The sequence below is a fragment of the Chionomys nivalis genome, chromosome 20 (genome assembly GCF_950005125.1).
Source record: "Chionomys nivalis chromosome 20, mChiNiv1.1, whole genome shotgun sequence".
In the NCBI taxonomy this organism is placed as follows: domain Eukaryota; kingdom Metazoa; phylum Chordata; class Mammalia; order Rodentia; family Cricetidae; genus Chionomys; species Chionomys nivalis.
The window spans coordinates 8,319,746-8,345,350 of record NC_080105.1 but is presented as its reverse complement, the minus strand read 5'-3'; the positions used below and the strand labels follow the sequence as shown (position 1 = coordinate 8,345,350).

The 25,605-nt window shown below is 44.0% G+C and overlaps 2 pseudogenes; one reads left to right on the top strand and one right to left on the bottom strand.

The window, feature by feature from the left end:
* LOC130863143 (harmonin-binding protein USHBP1-like) overlaps positions 1-25,605 on the top strand; it is a 95,744-nt pseudogene that overhangs the window by 37,692 nt on the left and 32,447 nt on the right.
* Positions 7,876-9,590, bottom strand: LOC130862836 (serine/threonine-protein kinase SBK1-like; annotated as a pseudogene).

The window sequence follows — 25,605 nt, the reverse complement described above, 5'->3', positions numbered from 1 at the left end:
TATCATCCCTCATAAATTTATATTTTAAAATTATTTTCTTCTGCTTCTTCTGGGTTAGGGTGATCAAGTCTTCCTGGCATATGACCACAGGGTTCTGGTGTTACCATGTTGCTTTTTACCTTGTTGAATGAATTCTTGCATTGGGATCTACTCATCTTTTCTTCTAATTGGTGCTATCAGTGTCTTTGCCTGTTGGTCCAATCCTAACAGTTGCTGTTTACATCTTTTTAAATTGTTCTAGGTCTGTTCTGTACTGTTGCTATTTTTGTCTCGGGGAATTGCTGAGATTTCTCTTGGCCTGCTCACTTGGTCCAACCTCTTGGTTCACTCTCTTGGTCCATTCTGTGCAGCTGCAGTTTGTGTTTCAGAGTTTCTCTCTTGGTCCTCTCTGTGTAATTGCAGCCTGTGATCCAGAGTTCCTTTGAGGTTGTGGGGTGGAGGGGAGGATAGGAATTTGGAGGGGGGGTGGAGTGGGACTCATAGCTTACAGGGTCTTATCGGTAGTATGGGGGTGTTGGAGTAGCCAACCTGCAGGGAGCTTGCCTGCTGACTGGCTAGAGAGCTGAGCAGTTGGGGAAAAGACCCGGGCTTTTGCCCTAGTAGGGAGGGCCTATATTAGGATGCCCCACTGTTGGGGTGATCACTCACATCTTGGTCCTCTCTATGTAGTTGCAGCCTGTGTTTCAGAGTTCCTCAGAGTTTGCGGGTAATAGCAGACTTTTTCCTGTTCAGGTTGTCAATGGGCAACTGTTTTGGGTTCACCAAAGGCTGATTTGATAATCATACATTTACTCTACATTATTATTATCTTGAGTATACCTGCACAAATAAAGACAGACAAAGCTCCAGCATATATCTTTAAGAAAATGAAGCAGGTTTTTGCTAATTATATAAAGTATATTACAGGGATATCACATAATCCAGGTAAGGCAGTTATAGAAAGATCAAATCAATCTATAAAGGATATATTAAACAAAGAGAAAGAGATAATAAAGATCCCCAGAAATAAATTACACAATGTTTTATTAACCTTGACTTTTCTTAGCTAATCAGAAAGGAACAATCACTGCAGAGAGAAATTTGATAATAATAATAATAATAAAAACTTCTGAATTAAATGACCTGGTGTGTTTCAAGGATATGTTGACCTCAGAATGGTGGTACCTCTTCCACACTGGGACCAAACACAATCAGTTCTGTGGAAAGAAACAACTTTATTCTAGCTGTGTGCGACCTTGACTTGGGTAAAGTCCCTGTCACATACAAGTAACTGTGTGATTTTGAAAATGTGACTATCTGGTGGTCAATTTTATTTTCTCTACTTTGCAATAAATCTGCAATATCCTGTCACCTCACAGCCACAGTCAAGTGGGTTTTCTGTGTCAGGTAAGATATTGTGAGGCTAGGTCAGGCGAGAAGAGGTGAGAAGAGCCAAGGTGAGACAGAACAAAAACTGTGGGATGGTAGGTGTGCAGCTCTGACCACAAGGCCCTCCCTCTGTCCCTCAAGAGCAGACAGACCATGGAGGCCTGATCACTGCACTTGTCCTGTGCTGAGCTGCAAGTCTGTGGCGTGTAGAACCCAGTGTTCAGATGCTCCACAATGTTTATCCTGCTAGAGACACCTCAGACCTTTCCCACCAAAGTCACATCCCACCAGAAAGTGACAACCACCAAATAGAGCCACAGCCAATACATCCAATCATAAATGGTGTGTGAGGTTTTAGTCTGCCTCTGATGCATTCTGGTCCAATGAGCATCCAGTCGGAGACTCTTAACCACTCAGACTTGACCTTGTTCTTCCTGTCTGTGATACTGAGCAGGTTCGGGCTAGGAAGTGCTAAGGAACTGCTGAGGCCTTGTGGAGGAAGAGGCCGGTGGAGTTCCACAAGGTGAGAGCAGCCACAGATTAGCGAGGCCGGGCTCAGCATCTGTCTGGGGTGGGCCCCACATGCGGAAGACCCCAATCTCCTCACAATCGGGGCCTTAGCCCAGTTCCAGTGAGGGCTGGGGCAGTCTTCTCAGAGCCTACTGATTCCTCACAGCCCAAGTTCTCGTGAGGCTTAGATGCCTGCTGTGAAGAGTCAGGATGACAGGATGCCATTCTGAAAGGACAGCATTATTACATTAGTATTTCATCCAAGTTTTAAATTCATAAGCCTAGCTTTGTCCATATTTCCTTACTTCATCTTAGCTCCTGTGGGATCTGCAATGCCCACTTTCTCATTGCCTACTTGAGTAACTTTAATAGTCTTTCATTTTCCTTTGCTAGTGTGCCTAGAGATGTATCAGTGTTATTTAGATATGTATCTTTCTCTTGCTTCTTGTCATGTTTATTTTCAATTTATTAAGTTTAAAAAATTGATTAATGGCTTCTTATTCACTTTCCTTTTAGTATTTATATAAAAATTTATGTCACAAATTGTAAATCTACTCTATCCAAGCCCTTGGGAGACATGAGTTTTAGAACAGTGTGGGCTACACAGGGAGTTCTGGATACCATGGGCCATGTTATGGCATGAGATCTTATTGTGGGAGATACAAACAAAATCCGAATGTATTCACTTTCATATAAAATCATTTAATTTTTATTTTTCTAATTATTGTTTAACTTTATTCCATAAAGTTTATTTGTGTGCACCTGCTCGTTTCCCTGTTGTACTCCCTCCATCTAAAATATTTGCCCTCACAGTTCGGCAAAATTTTTCATTCTTTCCTATTTTTTCTAGATTCCATTTATGAAAAAAGATATGTGTTATTTGTATTTTGGAGAGTTGTCTATGTCTTTGACTTGTTATACATGATTGCAACAACTTTCTTGAGAATTATGTAATTTTTTTCTATAATTTTATTTGTTGATTGATTATCTTGCATGATTTATGCATATAATGTTTTCTTTATCCATGCATATATTGGTGTTTATCTAATCTTATTCCCTGAATCATTTGTTATAGGAAGTGCAATGATAAGAATTACACTCAAACTCACACACACACATATATGTGATTCAGTATAGTGAACTCCCCTGGAAAGTATGCACATCCAGGAGTGATACAGCTGGTACGTCTATGTTAAATTTTCAGCCACAGCTATTATTATAGCATCCACAGTAACTGAGATATTTTATTTTACAATGATCATAGCATATGTGTTCTTTTTTCCTCACTTCCTATGCAGCATTTAGAAAAATTTAGATTTGGTAAAAATGTAATCATTAAAGAGACACTCAAAGCTGAAATTATGGGCACTCCAAATATTATTATACGTTGTGAGAAATGGGTCTTGGGACTCAAGAAAATGACAACACAATCTAGAGTATTTGTGTCAGGCTGTAAGTCCTGTTGAAATTTATTCTTATGCAGATTGTTACCATGGTCAGAATTTGACCTTGTATTACTACATGCTTGGGTATCTCAAAGTGGTCCATTTGGTAAGCAGCATGTACTTGTGTGTAACTGGGGTAACTTTACACACATATTTGTATTCCATATGTTTGTTGGCATTTGAGACACTATCTCAGATATGCCGATTATGAGAAATTGTTTTCAGCATGTAGAAAATGAAACTCTGCTCTTGAACTTCTACCATACACAAACTGCACCAAATGTGTCATGGATGTCAAAATGAGACGTGATTCCCTAAAAATGCCAAAGAATACAGTAGAGAAAATCTTCCAAGTTTTAAGCATAGGAAAGGGTTTTCTGAGTAGGACTCTTGTCTATTCAGTAAATGAGACAAAAACAATCAACAAATAGGATCATATAAAATTAAAACTTTTTATTTTGGCATAATAAAATATCATTTAAATGGGGATTACACAATATGAGAAAATCACTGGTGCAATGGTGACTTGAGAGTTATTGTGTATTTAACTTTCTGCTGATCTGGTGAGGCCTGCACTCTAGGTAGGAATTAGTACCTGGCACTGCGTCCATGGTCAAAAGAGCATGGCTGGATGAGGCATAGAGTCCTTTAAGATGACGTTAATGTAGTTACTTTGTGTGACAAGAGTAACTGCTTCGTAAATATTTCTGATTCTATGGATAGATGTCTTCAGCTGTCAGGCTTGGTCAGAGGCTCTTATTTATGGAGTGCATAGCAGCAAATGCACAACCTCATAATTTCAAAATGTTGAAATGTCCATGAATGTTCATTCCTAATTGGGACCTGTAGACCAACCATTCCCCTAGACAGGGGAAACGTCATGGAAATGGGTCCTGAATGTCCTGCCTGAGAGTGAGGAGGACTGCTGTGACATGCTGTCTTAAGGCATGACCCAGCCACTGCTCACTCACATGAGCTGTAATCACCTGCAGCTTCAGGTGACCATGTTCAGAACTGACCATTAACCTATCTGTCCTGAACCGGACAGCTGGAGGAGACAGCCTGCTGGTGGAAGAAAAAGCCTCCTAAGCTTTTGTCTTAGTACAGAAAATAAAAAGGAAACTTGAAGACAGCCATTTGTTTTACTTATCAGTTCCCCCTTTCTTTATCTGACATCCAGGGAAGACTGTGTAATTCCTATTTCCTCAAATTAATGAGTTTCTTGAGATTAATACAGGAGTATAGGTACGGGATTACTTACAGGAATATGAATAACAAATGTGTGGTATCACAAAGGCTCCCATTAGAATGGGGGACTCAGGAAAACTAGAACCATGAACATGTCTGCATGACTTGTTTGCAACTGACTGAGACGGAGGTTCTCATTTCTTCAGTTCTAACTTAAAACCTATGTAAGCTTGGGAGCAGAAGGGCCTTATTATTCTTTTAAGTTCCAGCTTTCCCAGCCATAATTTAAATGCTGAGTCTTATGAACTTCCTAACTCTTTCCTTAGAACTTTCTGAGACTTAAGGAAATACTTCCACCCAGGGAAGAGCACACCTGTTGTAATCCCATATCAAATAATGAGTCCAGAAAGCTTACATTTAGGACTGTAAAACTACATGTATACATGTATATGCACGTAACAACAAGGAAGGAAAAGAGAGGCCATACATGAGAAACAGCAAGGGAGAGTGTAGGGAGGTTTTGCAAAGATTAAAGAGAAGAGGAAATAATGTAATTATAATCTCAAAAATAACAGAAAATATTTATGTCAAAAAGGAAGTTTTTACATAATATTTCATCCTTTCCTTAAAATATTAGTTGGTTCCACAAGATCACAGTCTACCATGGAGCTCTGCAAAGGCACTAAAGCTGCACACCAGTGCTGAAGTTCCTGGTGAAGCAAACTTTATTGTTCACCTCCTCTGTAAGCACAGCTCCAGCATGGTGAGTGACTCGGCCATAAAGCACTGCTTCTCTCGTACATAGTTTTTTCAGCAAAACCTATCATTCACCATCTCCAGTCTGTGATATTTGTGAGAGCTGTGTTTGTGATAACCAAACATCCTAGTGCTTCCTTTGAGCCAGTCCCTCAGAAACGATTTCATGAATATTTCATTAGATTATGTATCCTTTTTGTCATGAAGGTTTATTTTTTTATCTTTCTAAATTTTTATTTTATAGCAATTGTCATAGGTAGAGATGTAAATAACACATTTAAAAACCTCCCCAGGGCCAAAGGATGCCAGAGTATTTACAAAGACATGGGGTAGGGGAGGCAAGACAGGAGCGTGAGGCTCAAGGGCTTGGGTTCAACCCAGGCCCTGCCCCAGACTTGGACAGATGCCAACCACCAGCACTGTGTTGTGGGCTCAGGGAGCATCACACAGCCTGGGGCCCTCTAGTCACAGGATCTGGTGGGAGACCTCTAGCTAACTGAAGGCCCCACTTCCTATCCAGGAAGCTCCCCTACACCCCACAAGCCAGTTCAAGGGGCCCCTGGGAAGCACCAAAGGACAGGGGCAGTGTGAGGGACACACAGGCTGGGACAGGTGTCAATGGATGATCTGGCCTGCCCTGGGGTGAGACAGGGACACACACATACGTGTGCGTACATGAACAAACTATACCTTCACAGAAAAACTGCAAAGGGGGAGGTTTCTCCTGTGGGTTTTGTCTTCTAAGTCTCCATGTCTACGATGTTATTTTTTTGCTATTATTATTATTATTTTGTTTCTTCAACAGTGACAAACTGAGGTAAACATCTGTAACCAACACCTTTCCTAAGGGGCAAAGGGTCCCAACCCAACAGACAGAGACAGTACCAGTGGTGGCAGCAAGAGCGGAGCCTGACCCAGCTTGAGTCCGGTTCAGGGTCAGGCTGGTTGCTGCCTCTGAAGGATAGGGCTGGGCTACATACCTAATGTCTCTTCTGAGGACTACCGGATACTACAAGGGAGAGGCCTCCCACACAGGATCTCAACAGAGAGAGGGTGCACATGGGACGCGGGATGTCTACTGTGGAATCTCGCTTCCTTGTTATTGCAGATCAGGGTGGAGAGGCCTAAGGCAAGAGGAGAAGTAGCGGCTGGGAAGGAGGGCCTGGTGGCCCCAAGTGGGCCAGGGCAGTGATGGGGGCCTTCTGAGATTCGGCTGTCGGCAGGAGGAGGGGTTTGCTACTTACCTGGCATGTGGGCCCTGTGTCCACTAGGGAAGTGGTGGCACCCCAGGAAAGTGGGACCAGGCCCTGGAGCAACCACAGTTTGTAAACTGGACTCAGGAGGGCAGGGAGACCTATAGCCCTTTGTGGTGGGAGCAAGGGGTTATGTAGAGAGGTGGGGGCTCCAGGCTGAGGGGTGGTTGGTGCCCCTTGCAGCTAGCCAGCCAGCCCCACTATGGAACCTCTTAGAATGACCCAGAACTTTTGGAGGGATCCTAAGAGAGGCAACCCAGGCTGGCCAGTTGGGTGGTGCCAGGCGGAAGGCACAGCCTCCCTGTGCTGAGGTTATTACAGGGGTTCCTTAAGCCTCCACATTGAGTAGGAGTCCCAAAGGAGAGCAGGGACAAGGTGAAATCCTGTTTTGCTGCCGAAGAACCTGAGCCAACAGCAGGTGTCTCCTGGGATTCCCTGAGGAGTGTGGTAAAACACAGGCCTGGCTCTTGGCAGCTGCCTGGTGAGGTGTCCGGACCCTCAAAGTCACCAGACACACATCACACTCACTCTGACTTCAACGACTTCCTGTCCCATCCACGGATGCGCTCCTCCCCTGCAAGGGTACTGCCCTAGAACAGTGAGGCTCACACACGTGATTGACAAACCCCAGGAATAACTAGCGCAACTGTTTCCCTGCTTGCTGAGTGCCCAGGGAAGGAGCAGCTGGGCTGTGAATGCACCCCCTTACCCTAGAGACACAGGAGTGCCAAGCCTCCCGTTCTCCTGCCATCTGTTCCCCTATACCCTCAGGAGGGGTACCTACTGGAACTCTGTTCCCAATGGCCTCATGGCTGCGGTAATGGCTCTCCCTTCTGGGATCTAAGTACCCATCAGCAGGAAGAGGTGAGGGGGCATCTCTAATATTCGGGTCTGTTCCTGCACACAACTTTTGCTACCTTTAGGGGGCTTGGCCTCTCCCTCTGACCTCCTGGGCACCACTGTTGTCAACCCAGTGCCTGTTCCCAGCCAGTTTCTAAGGGTCTCGTGCTCATCTCTGCCCAACACCAAAGGCCCCTTTCTGGGCCCAGATGGGTTTGGATGGAAGATTGTAGGGTGATCTGCCAAGGGGTGTGAAGCGCCAGAAGTGTCCAGGTTCCAGAGCTCAGTCTGGTCCACAAGCTCCCAGCCTTTGTCAGGGGCCTCGGCTCCTCTGGGCTGAGGCTGGCCACACACATGGTCATCCGCTAACTATGTCACCAGCCCACCACCGACCCGGGTGTCTGGGCCTCCTAGTCTACACTACTCCCTCCCACCGCGCTGTGGCTGCTCCCTGTCCCCAGTACGGGTTGGAGCATACGCGGCTTCCCCGCAGCGACTGCTCTGCTCCTAGCAGCTCAGACGCAGATTTCGATGGTCGTGGCCAGCACCACCTGCCCTATGCTCTTGTCTGCACGGCTATCGGTCCTGCCCGAGGGAGCGGAAGGAGCCAGACCAGCCTCAGGCACGGGCACGGGCACCGGAACGGGCACCACGCTGGGCGGCGAGGACCGTGAACCGCTGCCACTCTCGGTGAGCACGGTGCGCTTGAGCGGTGCAGGAGCCTCGAGGCGCAGGGGCCCGGGCAGGCGGTCCCCAGGAGGTTTGCGTGCACGGTGCGAAGGCCACCGCCGAAGCTCAGATGTGAGCTCTTGTTTGAGGAAGCTGAAGACCTCCTTGGCCGGCCCGCGACGCTCGGGCTCCAGAGCCAGCAGCCGCTGGAACATGCGCAGTGCAGGCTCGGTGAAGCGGCGCCACTGCGAAGGCAGCCCCGGCAGGCGGCCCCGCTGCCAGCGCAGGAACTCCTCGAAGAAGGCATCGGCGCCCGACGCAGCCTCCCACGGGAAGTTGCCGGTGAGCACAAAGGGGAAATGGGATGAGAAATATGAGAAGGGGAGGATGGGAGGAGCTCGGAGGATTGGGATGGTTGGTATATAGGAAGGATGGATACGGGAGCAGCGAAGTATATATCCTATCTAAGGGAGCCATCTTAGGGTTGGCAAGAGACTTGACTCTTGAGGGGTTCGCAGGTGTCCAGGAATATGTCCCCAGCTGGTACCTTGGGCAACTAAGGAGAGGGAACCTGAAATGACCCTATCCTATACTGATGAATATCTTGCATATCACCTTAGAACCTTCATCTGGCGATGGATCGAGGTAGAGACAGAGTCTCAATTTGGAGCAACGGTCTGAGCTCTTAAGGTCAAAATGAGGAGCAGAAGGAGGGAGAACATGAGCAAAAAATCAGGACCACGAGGGATGCACCCACCCACTGTGACAGTGGAACTGATCTATTGGGAGCCCACCAAGGCCAGCTGGTCTGGGACTGACAATGGCACTAGAAGATAAGCACTCCGAACGCCCACACATCCACGCCTGTGTCCACAGCGAAGCCATCGGCACGGCCCGCCTGGCACACCTCGGGCGCTGTGTAGGGTATAGTGCCGCTCCCACGCTTCACATGGCAGCCCACGCGTCGCGTCATGCCGAAGTCCGCCAGCTTCACACGGCGGCACTCACGGTCACACAGCAGCACGTTCTCGGGTTTGATGTCGCGGTGCACTAGCTGTCTGCTGTGCATGAAGTCCAGCGCCAGCCCCAGCTGCTGCACACAGCGCTTCACCGTGTCCTCGGGGAGGCCCACCTGGGGAGGGACGATGTCAAACAGGTCTCCAGCAGGCGCGCACTCCTGGGCAAAGACATAGCATTCCTCAGTCTCGAAGACCACGTCGAAGACCTTGATGATGAAGGGGCTGGATGACAGGCTGTTGGTGATGCTCACTTCACGCAGGAAATTCTTCAGCTTTGTCTTGCTCTTATTCACAAATTTCAGCGCCATTTTGGTGCCTGTGCCCTTGTAAGCCACCAGGTCAACCTTCCCGTAGGTCCCTTTACCCAGCTCCCGGACAAGCTCGTAGTGCTTGGTAAGGTCGCTGGCAGTCGGTGTGTGCAGTGTCCGTGCTTGCATGTCTTCTGTGAGGAGGGGCACACCTGCACCTGGTACAGGGGCGGCCCCCGGCCCGCAGCAAGGCAGGGAGTGGAGCGGTTCAGGCTCTGGGCAGCCCGCGCTCATCTTCTCCCTGGGCTGGGGCCGCGGGGACGCCGCAGCAGGGGGTCTGGGCGCCCTGTAGGTCTTCGTCAGCCTGGCCCGAGAGGGGCTCAGGGCACCACCACCACCATAAGCCAGGACGCGGAGGGCGTCGCTAGGGGCTCGGTTGCACAGGTCCCGAGGCTTTGGGGTGCTTCTCGTTAGCAAGAGGGTCTGCTCTCGCTGTCCTAGGTTTGGGGGATCCTGTGTACCGGAGAAGCAGGGAGGGCTACCGCCCCAAAGCTGGGTCGCTCTGTGTCTTCAGGTGTGCGGTTGCAGCAAGCAGATCTTAGGGGGCCCGGGATGGAGCAGTCGCCGCGCGCTGGGTCCAGGTAACCGCGTGCGGGGCTGGAGGTCACGGCTCAGCCGCTGGGGGGCTCGGGCCCCGCCGCTGCAAGCAGCCCGGCCCTGCGGGCCCCTGCCCCAGCCTGGCGCGGGCTGAGGCTGCGGCTCCTGCTTCGGCTCCCGCTCCACCCGGTGTTCGGGCTCCAGCGCCGGCGCCCGCCCGAGCTGTGCTCCATCGCGTTCTCCTGTCATGTAGGTTTAAGTAAGTATATGACCTTCCTTCCAACTTTTATAGAAGTCAGATTGATCCCACATGTTCTCATAGCCTACAATGTCATGTGTCAAGCTCTGACAGGATGTTTCATTGATATTTTGAAAGTCTTTTGTACTTCAAGCAGTTGAGAGACAGATTACTCCCTGACCAAGACAGTCTCTTTGCAGGCCATGTTAAGGTTCAAAAGCAAGTTCTAGCATGTGTTTTCCTTTTCTCTGTATAAAAAGTTGAACCTAAGTGGCATCTTCTATCACCTGCATTCCAAACAGAGAGTTACATAAGTGGCATATTCTATCACCTTTATTCTAAAGAGAGAATTGCATTCTAATTATATACAAGTGTAGTGAATTTGGTCCTATGGAATTTTAATGGATACTGCAGTTTCACATATGATCTTGATTCTTCCATAAACCTTCTGATTTACGATAAGCCTATTTTCTGGCTTTGTTCACATCTTTCCATTTCCATTTAGAAAATTCTACAGATTTTATCTCTTTACAAAATGTATTTAGTCAGAAAAAGTTTTTTGAACTTCGTGTCAGAGAAGCAATAAAAACTGAATATACCAACTCTTTGAATTCATTATTTCTATATTACATTTGTCATATAAAGAAACAAGCTAAGATAATGTGTTTGTAAAGTTGTTTGATGTTGGTATTTTGTTTTCAGTACAACTTACATTTTTTTTATCCAAGACCCTTTCCACAATATTTCTAGTGTCACAGAGTCAGAGACTTAAGGAATGCTAAATTTAAGCAAGTGATGGAGAAGATATGAATTACCAATCTTTTGGGTGGGAAAATATGGAGAATAAAACCCGGATGGATGGATGGATGGATGGATGGATGGATGGATGGAGATAGACAATATGTGAGGAAAGCCTCTATTTGTTAATGCTTTAATGATTGTCATTCCATGTCATCATGGAAGTATAGGAAGTAGTACAATGGGTATCCTTCTTTGAGAAATCAAACCCACACTGTATATGATATTTTTAAAGGGTGGTAATGTTTATTTTATCACAATTTCAGAGGTTATAATTCCTAGTCATGCAGGAGAAGAGATGGGTAGGATATGGTTAATGACAACATATATCCATTCAAGTATGTTCCCTATGATGTTTCCTCCAACTAGATACATCACCTACTTTCTTTTTTATTTTTTTATTAAATTTATTTTTAGAACAATCTTTTCTTATTTTACAATAATATCCCAGTTCCCACTCCCTCACCTCTTCCTGCTCTCCCCACCTTCCTTTCACCCCAGCCTCCATAAACTCCTCAGAAAGTGTAAGGCTTCCCAAGTGGAGACAAAAAGTCTGACACATCAGTTTGAGGCAGGACTGAGGCCCATTCCACTATATCTAGGCTGAGCAAGGTATCCCGCCAAAATGAATTGTCTCCAAAATGCCAATTCAAGTACTAGGAATAATCACAATAATAATGTAAATCTCTCTGATAATCTGTAAGAGAGGAACTGGGGAAAACTCAAAATCATGTCCCAGATATCAGGCTGATCAGCTTTCAAACAACAAATGAAATCATGGTTATCTGGAATATCAAGATGGAGATATAGGCTCAGTTCAGTTTCCAGTGGTCTTTTGTTACATTCAGTTTCTGGTTGTGTGTTTTAGAAATTATCATATAAGAAATTATCTCAAACCTTTTCAAGTATACAAAGCAACAGTCAGATTATGATATAGTACTGCCTTGATTATTTTAATTATAGCTCATAAATGTGGGAATATAATCAGTCAAATTAAGAACATTAATAGTTTCTTCAGATTTCTTGTCAACACTTATTTGTATTTTAATGTCAAATTTGATTATCTCTGAAATGCTGGTATTAGAAAGCTTGAAATAAAACAGTAAAGGACTACTATACTCATGAACTCCAAAATCAAGGCAGTCAACAATAAGGCACGGAAGAGAAAGGCACTCACAGGCCCCCACGCATTACTGAGAAACTGGTGACAGTTGATGGTTTTTTGAGGAGGAAATGTCAGTTTAATTTAGGGTGTGAATACCAGGTGGTTTGAGCAAACTTAGTAATGGCTCTTACACATGAGCATATGGGCATGCAGTGTCACCCTAGGTAGGTTATTTAAAACAAAAACAGGCATGGGGTTAGGAATGTTGGAATTAAGAGAGTGCATCGGGAACCATTGAAAAGGAATAAAGGCAAATATGAACAAAGTCACTGTATACATGTATTAAATTCTCAAAGAATTTCAAAACTGTCTATGTAAAAGGTCACAGCTCAATAACATTAAAATCTGATGTAAAGTTTTATCTTTTGGAAGAAAAGTATGAGAAAGTCACTGTCAGTGCAACTTAGATTTTTTTTTTGTTTTTTTGTTTTTTTTTTTATTCTTTTTTACTTAAAATTTCCAACTGCTCCCCGTTTCCCATTTCCCTCCCCCTCCTCCCACATATTGCCCCCTCCCCCTGTTCCCCTCCCCCTATCCCCACTCCACTTCTCCTCCCCCTAGTCCGCTCCCCCTCCCTCTCGATACTGAAGAGCAGTCCAAATTCCCTGCTCTACATGAAGACCAAGGTCCTCCCACTTCTATCTAGGTCCAGGAAGGTGAGCATCCAAACAGGCTACGCTCCCACAAAGCCAGTTCATGTATTAGATTTTTTGATAATGGACTAGAAGCATTTTTTTTCTGCAGACCCAGATAAGGGGCCTGGCCTAGTTGATTCACTTGTGCTTTGAATTGTCTTCTTTTTTCCTTTTTTAGGATGAATTACATAATGCCTGTGATTCTTTTTTAGCATTTCCACAAATGTTTTCATTATCTTCAGGGAAAGGTCATCTTAAGTGGCATTTAATTTTCTATCATCCAGTGAATAAATATTTGACTGTGAAAGTAGCCTAGAACCTGACTGAAACACAAACAATTGGGAAGCCATGTGATTCAGTTACTTAATTTTATTTTGATTTTTCGGGACAAGTTTTCTTTGTGTAGTTTTGGAGCCTATCCTGGAACTCACTCTGTAGAACAGGCTGGTTTGAAGTCGGTTACTTAATTTTAAAACTGATTATTGTTTTTTTTATTCCCTGTGGACTCAGTAATTATTTTTGGATATGTCCTGTCTTAGAGTTTTAAAGTTTTTATTTCTGTGAAGAAACACCATAACCACAGCAACTCTAATGAAGGAAAACATTTAATAGGGCGTGACTCACAGGTTCAGAGGTTTATAGTCTACTATCATCACTGCAGGACAATGAGGCATACAGGTAGATACGGTACTTTAGAAGGATCTGAAAGTGGAGAAGGAGCTACATCTTGATCCCACAGGGAAGAAAACGTGCTCTGAAACACTAGGCATGGCTTGAGTATACAACACCAACAAGTTCTCCCACACACATCCCCCAACAAGGACACACTTACTCCAACAAGGGCACACCCTTAATAATATAAGATCCATATGAGCTTATAGGGTCAAATGCATCCAATTAACAAACCTCCAAGATACCCTTAGAAGAGAGAATAAGCAGCTTTATGGTGTCTCTAATAGAAGAGGTTTGTGAAGATGAGAGCACTTTTTTTTTTTACAGAAAAGCATAATCATTTGGCTGACAAATAAAAGTTTTAGAAGAAACACAGTGAATGCAGAGGAAAAACTACTTTCTCATTTCATCCATCTTAGGTTCCTGTTGGGGACTCCACAACATAACAGAACTTAAGAAGAGAAAAGCACGAAGACTTACCTAGCACAATCTTTCACAACTCCACAGCCTTCCTGAGGAAGGGAATCCTTCAACAGTGCTTAGACCTGAGATTTTTTACCAAGTTGATGAAAAGTGGAACATTATAGAGCATGGGAAAAAATAAAATCAGCATGAGTCAAGCAGGGGAATACAAATAGAGCTTTTGCTCATGTCCTCCGTGTGTGCCTTCATCAGTCTTCAGATATGAAGCTGCTCTTTCCTCTATGGAGGGACATGTGGTGCTTCTGACATGTTTCAGGAAATTGTCAGAAAGTCCTTTCTAGGTTGTATGAGCATCAGGGGAAGACCAGAGGCCATCTTCATATTCATTCTTGTGCTCAAAATGTTGTCTGATCACCATGTTTTCAGGAAGCATATTCTGAAATCCTCAAAATATGAAATGAAGACAAAAGTCTGGGTATAATTTCTGAGATACATTCGTGTGTGATCCTGAAATGCAGCATTTAGAGCAATTATGAATTTAAACATTAACCTCAGTATATTCTGTTCTGTGTACATCATTTTGAATCTTTTTTTTTTCAGTTATCCTTGTTTAAAGAATATCTGGAGACTTAAATATATAAGTACATTCAAATAACTGGAATAGTTTAGACAAAGTCTTTGAGACTTTGCTATTAATAAGGTTAACTTCTTAAGTACCTTGGAAATTTTATTTTGGCACTTGTAATAGCATTATATTTAGATGTGTCTGAAGACTACTCTAAGTGATTAAATGCTAAAACCTGGACTGTCTACAGGAACATGCACAGCATGAATAGCCAGTAGATTTACAACAGAAAAAGACACGGGGAACACCAGACAGATTATCAGAGACACAAAGCCAAGAAGGAGCATGCCATTTCCTTAACTCACCCTAGAATCTTCCTTGGAGTTTTTCCATATTCAGTGGTGGTGTCCATTCTGATCTCACTTATCGACATAGCCATGTGGCTTCACTTTGCCTTTACCCATATATTACTTTGTTCAAGAAGTTTCCTCAAGCTAGAAGGACAACAGCTCTTCAATCAAGAATTCTTACACCTAGGGTGAGCTTTAATTAAAAACACTAGTCATTTGAAGCAAATGTCTGAATAATCATTCACTTCCTAAGTGCTTGAGGCTCTGCCATTTCAGTATTAGAGGAACTTCAGGTCCCCAGCAGCACCGTGATCAAAGAGTCCATGCAGAAGAGTCTCTGTGAGGAACAGAACATCCTCCTGGCCATAACTACTTCCTGAATGTACTGAACAGACTGCCTAATAGTCCTTAACACAACCAAACAGAAGAATATAAAATATATTTCTCTTCTGCCTAGTAGGATAGAAAACCTTATCCAAACTTAGGTTAATCTACAGCATTCTCTGGGATATTTATGGAAACGAAGGATTACTTCCCTGTAACTCTAAATTGGGAAATGGAATCCAGATCATAGCACATATGAAAATAAAAGGATTAGCTAGGTTAAGTTCATAGTACCGAAATTCTTTCCTATGAATATAGCTTCTCCTCCTGGTGTGGGAAGTCCTTCTCTCTGTGTGTTGCTTTTATTGGTTAATGAATAAAGAAGCCGTTTTGGCCTGTGATAAGACAGAATAAAGCTAGGCAGGCAGAACTAAACTGAATGCTGGTGGAAAGAAGGCTGAGACAGGAAGAAACCATGCAGTCCAACTGGAAACAGACACCAGACATGTCCATACTCGTAAGCCACCGTCACGTGGCCATATACAAATGAATAGAGATGAGTTAATTTAAGATATAAGAATAAGCCAGAAATACACTTAAGCTATTGGCCAAACAGTATTACAAATAATATAGTTTCTGAGTGATTATTTTGTGGTCTGGGCAGCCAGGACTGAACAAGCAGCCTCCAACATCCTCCATCTATTAAAAACACATAGAAAGCCATGTCAAGCATAATGATTCATGCCTTAAATTCCAGAAATCAGTAGGTATAGACATGTAGATCTGAGAATTCAAAGTCAACCTAGTCAACATAGTGAAATTTAGGATAGTTTGGCTATCGAGTGAGATTCTGTCTCATTGACAAAACAAAAACAATAAAAATGAAGTTACCCCAAAAGGTGGAGCAGGGATGGTGATTCACACTTGTAACCCAACATGAAGGATGCAGCAGCATTTGGATATGTTTAAGCCAGCACAGTCTACATGATGAGATCCAGGAGAGCCAGGAATACATATGGAGAACCTGTCTTAAACATCATCAAGAGCAAGAATGTTAGCAGAAAATGCATAACACACGAACCAACACATTAGAATAGTACATGAGTGTGTCAGGAAGCATATAATAACCAGGACATTTAAAAACTCTCTTCACTTTCATTTTACATGTGTGGGTGATTTGCCTGAATGTTTGTCTCTGCAGTACATGTTTGCACTGCCCAAAGAGGTCACAAGAGGGCATAATATCTTCTGCAACTGGAGTCACAGAGGGCTGGGAGCCACCTTTTGGCTGAGTGGACTGCAACCTGGGTGCTCTCCAAGAGCAATCATACAGTGAAAAGTTTACTAAAATATCTGAGTAATGTGTTCCAGTGATGCATCATTTGTACTCTGAATTATGCCTTGCAGAAAATTCCATGGTCAGTAGTTGCTCTGTACTGTCAGCAAAGGTTATCATTTCTAATGGGAGCAGCATTCATTAACCACCTGATAAATGAACATTTATACTTTTGCATAAGCACTCCAAGTATTTCTGGTTCCTAACTATGTGGAAAGATGCTCAAGTATATGTAACATCATTTATACAAGGCTGACATTTTTATTTGAAATATTGTGGTAATTTAGCTTTATATGCATATTTTTATTTTAAATTCTTCTCTGAGATAATTCTATTTCTGGAAGTATGTCTTAAGTTCAGTCCAGGTTAAGAGCTGCAAGCATCAAGTATGAAGCATTTGCAGACTTAATGGTAAATATGCACAGAACCCTTAAGGACCCTTTTTTACTGGTAAGATGTCTGTATGTGAGATCTCTGAAAGCTTTTTAGAAAATAGAGGTGCAGGTAACATAAAGACCTGTTGTTTTTAGGGCATATCACTCAAAAATTTTAAAATAAAGTGAATGAATGATGAATGATGTAATAGCCAATTCTTCATGATTTAGCCAAACTCTCACTGGTGTGGACTATGGAAAAAAGGAAACTTTAAGCAATAGAAAACACAAGTTGCATTTACTAAGGAATGCAGAATTAGAACAAGACTCTGTTGGAGCCAGAGATAGCAGAAGTTATTATGTTTTGGGTACATGAGTTTTCTTTGGTAGGCAAAGGTCTTAGCAAAGATAATACGTGTACTTACCTCACAATATTAAGGGCTTTATGAGGCCATGGAACAGAGCCTGGCTCCTTCCAGCCTGATTTGGATGTCCTGAGATGATATCAGAGATGATGACATGCTTAGTCTGGGGAACACATTCTGGCCCTGCAAGGTGCTAGAGTGAACCATTGATAACCTTGGCATCTCCAAGCATGGGAGTGTTTGTGAACTCCGTCAATTTTCTTTTGGCTTCTTGAGGTGAGACTTGAGGGTTATGAAGCCAAGCTGTATCCTGTGCAGCTGTGAATAGGCTTAAGGAAGCTGTCCCCTAGATTTCTGAAGAATGGAAAGGGAAGAAGAAAAACTAGCTGACAGCAAGACTCCCTTTCCTGTAGAGGGATGGTTTAGGGTTGTCATCCAGAGATTGAGAATCTCAAGGCTGCATTTTGAGATTCAGGTAGGTAAAGTCTTATCTCTCTGTTCATTTCATGAGCACCTTCCAGATTCCATGGGTGGGTCGAGAGAAAGTATTGTGGGTCATAGGTGCAGTCACCTGTCAACTGACTCTCAGGTCATTTGCAAGAGAGTGGAGCCTCTTTGTGTGGGAGACTGGGTGAGATTAGAAGCAGGCACATGCAGAATGGTTGTGTGCATATTTGGCTGGGGTGGATAAGTGTATATCCTGAGTTGGAGAAGTGTGATATCTCACAATTAATTATTGAAAGGCCAAGCTGTCTGAAGTACCAAGGGTGCCACTGGGTCCAGGCCTCTTTCTTAGTTGCTGGAATTTGCTGGTGATCCTTTATACCTTGTTTTCTAGATCTTGTCGCATCTCAGATTAATTTGCAAATCATATTCCATCTGTATGTCACTTCTCACTTTTGCCTCTTTACCATAGCACCACTCTGTATGTTCATAAAACGTTTTCAATCCAGTATTGCCAAATGTTTGGTTCTCAACTTGTTGGGCTCTACAAGACCCTATTTAGAAAAAAATTTGCTAATCACATTTACCTGCTTAGGGCTTCAGTATCTGAAATGGCACAGATCACCTGACAGATCTCATCAGCCCTAGGTTCTAAGGAACATGCTTCTGTTGAGAAAGTCCAGAGATCTGGAGAAAATGCATTCCAGCCTAACGATGGGCTGGATCCTCTTTACAAGAACTGTCAGAAATAGAAAATTGAGGTTAGGCTATAACAAAACTCTTTGATTCAATAACCCCAAGCCTCTCCAAATGCCTGTCCTTCTCATGATCTCCTAATGGGTGTTGTACCCAAAGCCATTAACAAGCACATATACCATAACAGCTGGCTCTAGGCCAAGGAATTTGCCTTTTGTTTGCTGATAGAGGCACCATAGCAGTGATCGACATCATGTTCTATCCCATGATTGTGTGCCTCTTCTATCTGCATGCGTGTGCATGTGCATAAGTGTTTCCAACTTAGGGTGCCTCTACACAGCCCCGACAGACCTCTGACTTGTCACTGCTCTTGCCTCAGTGTATTGATTCAAGGTTTGGACCATCATATTCTTTCTAGGATTGTTTTTTCTAAATATCTCAGGGATCATCTGGCCTCATGTGACTCCAGCCAGACATATCAAGAGTGAATCACATCTTCACTCACAAACTTATAGCCCGAGTGAGCTCTGCTGATTCTCCAGGGGAAATTTTTTATTACTACCTGTATAAGAGCTTCCTTTTTGACCCCAGAGAGGCTCCTGATATGGCACCTTGGTTTCAGGTCATTTTGGAGTAAGGAAATGAGCCAGAGGTAATGGCTGTACCATGGACAGCAGCAGACCCCTCCCTGGACATTCTATTGTATCCTGGAGAGCCCTGGTATTCTCTGTGATGTCATCAGTGTTGTGGCAACACCAACTGCCTGTGGGGCATCCGTTCACTGCCTACAGGTTTTGGACGTAGCCATGTTGGCAAGACTGAGCAGGCTCCTTGGGAGACAGAAGGGAGAGCAAAACGAGACTAGAGGGAGTCAGAAGGAAGCTGGCCTTCAACCTCAGTGTCGCACATCAAGACATAAATGGTTCTGGGGAAAACGCAGTGAGTCCTGGGGAGGTAGTAGGGAGTTTCTTGATGGTGGAAGGCTTCAGCTTGGTTTTTCATAGTGAGTCACAGGATCTTAGAGCTTCGTGGAGGTAATGAATCTGTCCTTCTCTCTGTTACTAAAGAGTAGATCTGGAGTTGAGGGTTCTGATGGTTAGATTGGCAGAGAGCCAGTAATGGTCAACCCTGCAGCTGCTGTGCTGGAGTCCATCTGCTTTGACTCAGAGTGGGAAGGAAGGAGAGGGATGAAAGAGGTTTCAGTTCCAACACTGTACTTCAGCACACTGGATTTCTTTTGGCTGTGGGTCACTAATAACAGAGAGAGTACAGTCCCCTGGCCAAAGCTTGAGGAGCTCACATTTTACCTCAGAGCCACTTGCAGGGTAGGAACCATTGAGTATTGCTGCATGTCAGTGACCCCTAGGGTTTCTGAGTTCCTCTCAATAGCCAGTCAACTTTAACTTGACTTTAACTTTAACTTGAGTGCAGGAATGAGCCATCACTCTCCCTGCAAGTGTCTGTTCTTGGCGAGTGAAGGCTCACCTGTGGATGCCCTGTCCTTAGGTGTCTCCAGCCTGTCCTGTCACTAGGTTATCTCACCTTTGCTAATGTCATGATGGATGGAATGTATTTCGCTGAAGTTTGGGGAAAATCTTCATCATGACCCATGTGACTTATCTTTGGTCTGATGAGACACCCACAATCTCCATCACCCCCACACATTGTAACAGTCCTGTGGATATTTCCTGAGATACTCATTCACTTCATGAAACTGAACTTCCTTCTGCATCAACATGAGCTAATTTCTTAGTATCTTTCACTTCCCATCTTTTTGATTAGGAGGGGAAGAGCCATTTTTTGGGAATGTTTAGAAAATGAGTCTTGACCTCCATTCATGATGAAGTATTAAATTAGAATTAATTAGAGTCTAACTATCAGAGAGCTGCTGACGAGCTTCCCCTGTGTCTCAGGGAAGGCACCTGAAAAAGCCAGCTTGGCTTTTGGTGAACTGGGGAAGAGATGGTTATGAGATAAGTGACGGCAGTTGGCAGTGACTCTAACAGTCCATTCTCTGAACATTCTGCTGTATCCTAAAGAGTCATTGGCATCTTTTCTGAAATTAACAATGTTGTGTCCTTGGGGCCCTCATTATGTGCATATAGGGTTCACTTGAAGACACAATGGCAAGATTGAGCACACTGGTTGACAGAGAGATCTGACTTTCGAAGGAGGAGGTTGGGGGTTGAGTTGGACCTTACAGAAATGGGATTTAATAGCTGAGATCTTTGGAAGAGATGGTTTTATGCTGTTTCTCTGGTAACTAAAGTGCAGACCCATTGTCAAGGATTGCTGCTAGTTAGTTTGGCAGAGATCCAGGAGTTGTCAAGGTTACAGCTGCTGTTCTGTGAGTTCCTTAATTTTATTTTGAGAGGCAAAGACCAGCAGGAGTCACAGACTAATGAGGTATGAGAGTAGGGTGCTGCACAACTCATCATCAGTGGATTCTTTAGGTTCTGTGAGTATCTCATGGGAAATTCCCCATCTATGCACCAGGGTCTCAGACATTCAGTTACTCTATTCCTGGCCACAGGTGAAGAGGGATTCATTGTGCTATGCACTAGAGACTCCAGGAATTTTCTGCAGCACATCAGAAATGAGTTGATATTTCCAAAGCAGCATGGCTGGGTGACATATGTCTTCCAGCCAGCCTGGCAGCAGTAGGGGCTGATGCACATAGCTAGCCACAGTGAGTGGATACAGAGGCATGGCTTATGGGCTCCCAGTTTGAGGACAGTTGTCCTGATCCTAGGGGTCTTTACTGTGCTCCTGCATTCACTCTTCCTCGGCCTCTTCTTCAAACTCAACATGATCTCTCCTGGTCCTGTGCCATACTACTGCATAAATTCACTAATATTTATCAACTTGCAGGGAGTACTCGAAAAACATCAAACCCAAACTCTGTTACTGGGCAGGAGCAGCAGATGAAAAAGGTGGCTACACTGACCCTGCAGCTTCAGATGATGACCCAAGAAAGGAATGAACTTCGTGGAATCCTGGCTAATTATACCAACAAGGATTTGAACAACAGGTAGCCATTTTGTTTAGTTCCCTGGTAACTGTCTTGACCCTACTGAGTCAACCCCAGCATTCCTCAGGTCACTGGAGACTGCATCTGCAGAGTGTTCTGCCCAAACTAAATATCCTGAGGGCATCTAAGAGGCATAGCTGAAACCTGGGAAGGAGTGATATCAGGATACAGGCTGTGTGATTCCTCCAAATAAAAAATTTGGACTGCTCTTCAGTATCGAGAGGGAGGGGGAATGGTGTGGGGGGTGGAGAAGAGGAGTGGGGATAGGGGGAGGGGAGTGGGGGGAGGGGGCAATATTTGGGAGGAGGGGAGGAAAATGGGAAACGGGGAGCAGGTGGAAATATTAATTAAAAAAGAATAAAAAAAAAGAAAAAAAGAATACAAAAAAAAAAGCAGAGCCTTGGCCTGGATCAGTCTGGAATGAGGCAATAGTTTGTGAGCTCTCAACATACATTTCATGAGGCCTTGACAGGTGTTGGCTTGTGGACAATACTAGGTGCTGTGAGTTTACGGTGAGTCTTTTTGCTTAACCAGCAAGTACTTGAGTACTGGCTGCTCCTGGGAGCAGCTGCACGGGCCTGGTTGTCTTGATGCATCTCAGTGTATGACTTGAAGTCTGAACTTCATCACTGTTCTTCTCTAGTCTGGTTTCTTATATTCTGAGACAATTCTGCCTGCCAACATTTATTTGGCATCCTCCGTGTACGTGTGTGTGTGTGTGTCCTGGCAGTTGGGGGTCTGTGGCATGTGGTTCTTTCTGTGCCACAGTTTCCAGGTGATCCCACTAAGTTCCCTTAGGTCAGGGAACTCCACTATGACCAGTGATGGGGCTCCTGGCCTGTGTGCTCACCTTGGAAGTCCATTGGAATCCACTGGAGTCTTATAAATCTGTCCTTAAGTCGGTTCTCCTCCCTGGAAATACTGATTTTGTGCTTTAGAAATCCATGTAGCAATAGAAACCTGGGATCAAAAATCCCCGTTCTGAAGACAGGAACAACATTATCATAGATTTCTGATGGGCTCAGGCTTGTGACACAGGCTCCTGAGGACTTAACTATTCTATTCCTCCAGGCCCATTGATGGAATTAATGCAGCTCTGGATCACTCCGTTTGCATCCCTGACTGCTGGTCTGGGGCCAGGTCAGCAAGTTTAAACAGCACCAGGTTGTCCTAGTTGATAGCTATCAGAATGTGACATTGACTGTGCTGGGGTGTTTAAGGCACAGCCTGAAATCATAGGGTCATTAAGTCCAGAATTCACGGGGTTCTTTGCTCTGGGGCTATGCCCGAATACAGGCTAAATTTTGAGTTGGAGATGGTGAATATGGAGCATAAGAAAGTGATGTTGGAGCTACAGAAATTCCCCATGGAGATGAGAGAGGCCTTGTACAAGGGCAAGTTGCTGACTGAGGAAACTGTTTCTTACAGGTGAGTGACTGACTTCACTGGGACTCTATTCCTTGGGAGTGACTGCTTTTGTCATGTTTTTGTCTTTGAACCAAAGTGAGGACTTTCCTTTTGGCCTGTCTCCCTATAAAAAGCAGTTTGTCTCATGCTCTTGACTTGGACCTACTGAACTAGTTTTGCTAAGACTGAAGTATCTGTGAGTCCATCAGAACATTGTCCTGCCAGCCTCAGGAGCCTCTAGATTAAAAATCTATTTGTACCATGATAAGGGTGTCAGGCATTTGTGGGTCTTGGGGGCTCTTGTAGGGGTCTACAGAGGTGATCCCATTCTTCCCATAGATAGAATATATTTCAATTGGGTCTGCTGTCCTCCCTCACTGAATATTTGTCTTCTACTTCTCAACCTGCTGATGCTTTCCCAATACCATGGACAGTTAAGTACATGTGGTAGGAGGCAAACCCTGCTCTCAGAAGTACATTCCTTTTATTGTAACAGTTTTCAGAAGTACTCTGAGTCTTTCTGTAATTTGGCCATTCTCTGACATTTGACAGCCACTAGGTTATCCTGGCATGTTGACTGTGGGCTCTAGTATAGGGCTGTCTGGGGACATGGGACTTTGCATGGATGATGTGGGAGATGGAGGCTAGGAAGGGCTCACGGTATTTTTATGATGGTTCAGCATCCTCCACAAGCAGCTCCTGAGTGAGCGAACTCAGTTGAAGAAAAAAGTGAGCATGTTGAAAGAGGAGAACCGAAAGCTATGGAGGGAGCAGATTTCACTGCAAGAGTCCTGTGAGAAGGTGAAGAATCACTATGAAGAGACGGATGAGAAGATCTGTGAGCTATGTGCTGAGGCAGAGGAGGTAGGCTGCAGCAATGTGGGCAGGCTGCCCACCATCTGTAATAAACACACACACACACACACACACACACACGATCCACTTTTCCAGTAGCTCACTAACATCCCATCAATTGTTGATTTCTGTGATTATTCCAAGACTTTCTAAGGATTTGGCATCTTGTGAGATCAATGGCTGGAAACAGCTTTAAAGGAGGAAATCCCCATGTAAATGTCAAAGGGGTGGTTCTTGTTTATATTTTTTATCTTCTCTCATGTTTCATCAGTTCAACCTCCTTCCCTCCTCCCAGTCATACACCCCCTGCTCCCCAGACCCAAGGTCCACTCCTCCTTAATTTCCCTTCAGAAAATAGCAGTTCTCCCATGGATATTTGATCTAATTATTAAAATAGCATTAAACCCTGGGCTTTGCTCATGTTTGTTACACATTCTAACAATGAGATACATCACCAGATCCTTTTAAAGTCTTGAGATATGATCACACTACGTTCCAAAGATTAGCTTTGAACACACAGTGTAGTTCAAACGAGACTTTAATGTTCAGTCCTTCTGTCTCAGTCTCTGAGTAGCTAGGATTAAGGGTTTGAATCACAAGCTCAAACCTAGTCTAAATACTTAAATTAAAATTGATGCTTCAACCAAATGTCCAAGGTCAGTAGATTATATGTTTGTGTTTTTAAGACATAGGTGATAAATTATAGTCATCTCAAAAGCATCGGTGTAAATATAATTTAAGATGCTTCATCATTAGTAGACAGGTAGCTTTAAGACGAATAATATAAAGGTACCTTTCATTCATTTAACCATTCAAGAGTCTATGTTGGGAGTCCCATAAATGCCAAGAAGTAAGCTATACTTGGAGAAAACAGATGTCTGTCCTGAAGGAACTGATGAGGTTATTACCTTTAATTCATCTCTTACATTATAGCTTGTTTCTGCTCAGTGCAACCCTCCAGCTCTCATTGTGTTTGAGACCTCCAGTAACAGAGGCTTTTCCCGCAGGAGGCAGAATCCAACCCTTACTATTGATCTGTCCTTAAATTTTACTCTTCACAGAAAAGGCAATTTTTCTTCCTTCCCACTAGCCATGGCCTATATCAATCCCAGGTATAAGTGAAAAATATTATATGCCATCAAATCATAGGGATTCCTGCTCCTCGTTAATATTTTAGAGGAAGAAAATTTTAAGCTTTCCTTTGGGTAGAGATTACATAGTTAATAACTCTGTTTTAAAGTGTTGTAACTCTTCAACGATTTACATGTTTTATTCAGTGAACATTTCTTTTTATTGAAAATAAATCATTCTCACATGCAATAGATACCAACCATAGTTTTCTCTACCTCCACTTCTCTCAGCTCCTATAAACCTCCCTTTTCCCAGATCTGCTGCCCTTTGGTTTCTTTTCAGAAAAGAACAGGCAAGCATGACAAACAAAGAAAAAGGCCCCCCATACAGAGGCTGGACAAAGCTTTCCAATAGGAGGAAAGGCATCCCAAGAGTGGACAAAAGAGTCAGAGACACACCACACACACTCCCACTATTAAGAGTCCCACTGAAACACCAACATATATACAGAGAACATGGTGCAGACCCATAAAGGCTCCATACATAACTCTGTGAGCCTTTGTGAACCCTGTTTACTTGATTCAGTGGGCCATGTTCTCCTAGTGTCCTCCAGCCCATCACACCCGCTGACTCCTAAAATCCCCCCTCCCAATTCTTCTGAAAGTTTTCCTGAGCTCCAATGGGTAGGACTGATAGAAAGTTCCAATTTAGATATTCACTTCCACACAACTGCTGCTAGAGAAAAGCTCTCTGATGAGGACCAGCAAGGCACCAATCTATGAGTATAGCAGAACATCGATAGGAATATTAGTAGTCAGTTCATTGTTTTTTTTTTTTAGTTATGTTTGCTTCTGTACTATGTCTCTGGGCTATTTGATCTCCAGATTTTAGCCATCTAGGGATTGTAGGGCATGGACTGCCTCACCTTGCATGAGTCTCAAGTTAAGCCAGACATTGTATGGC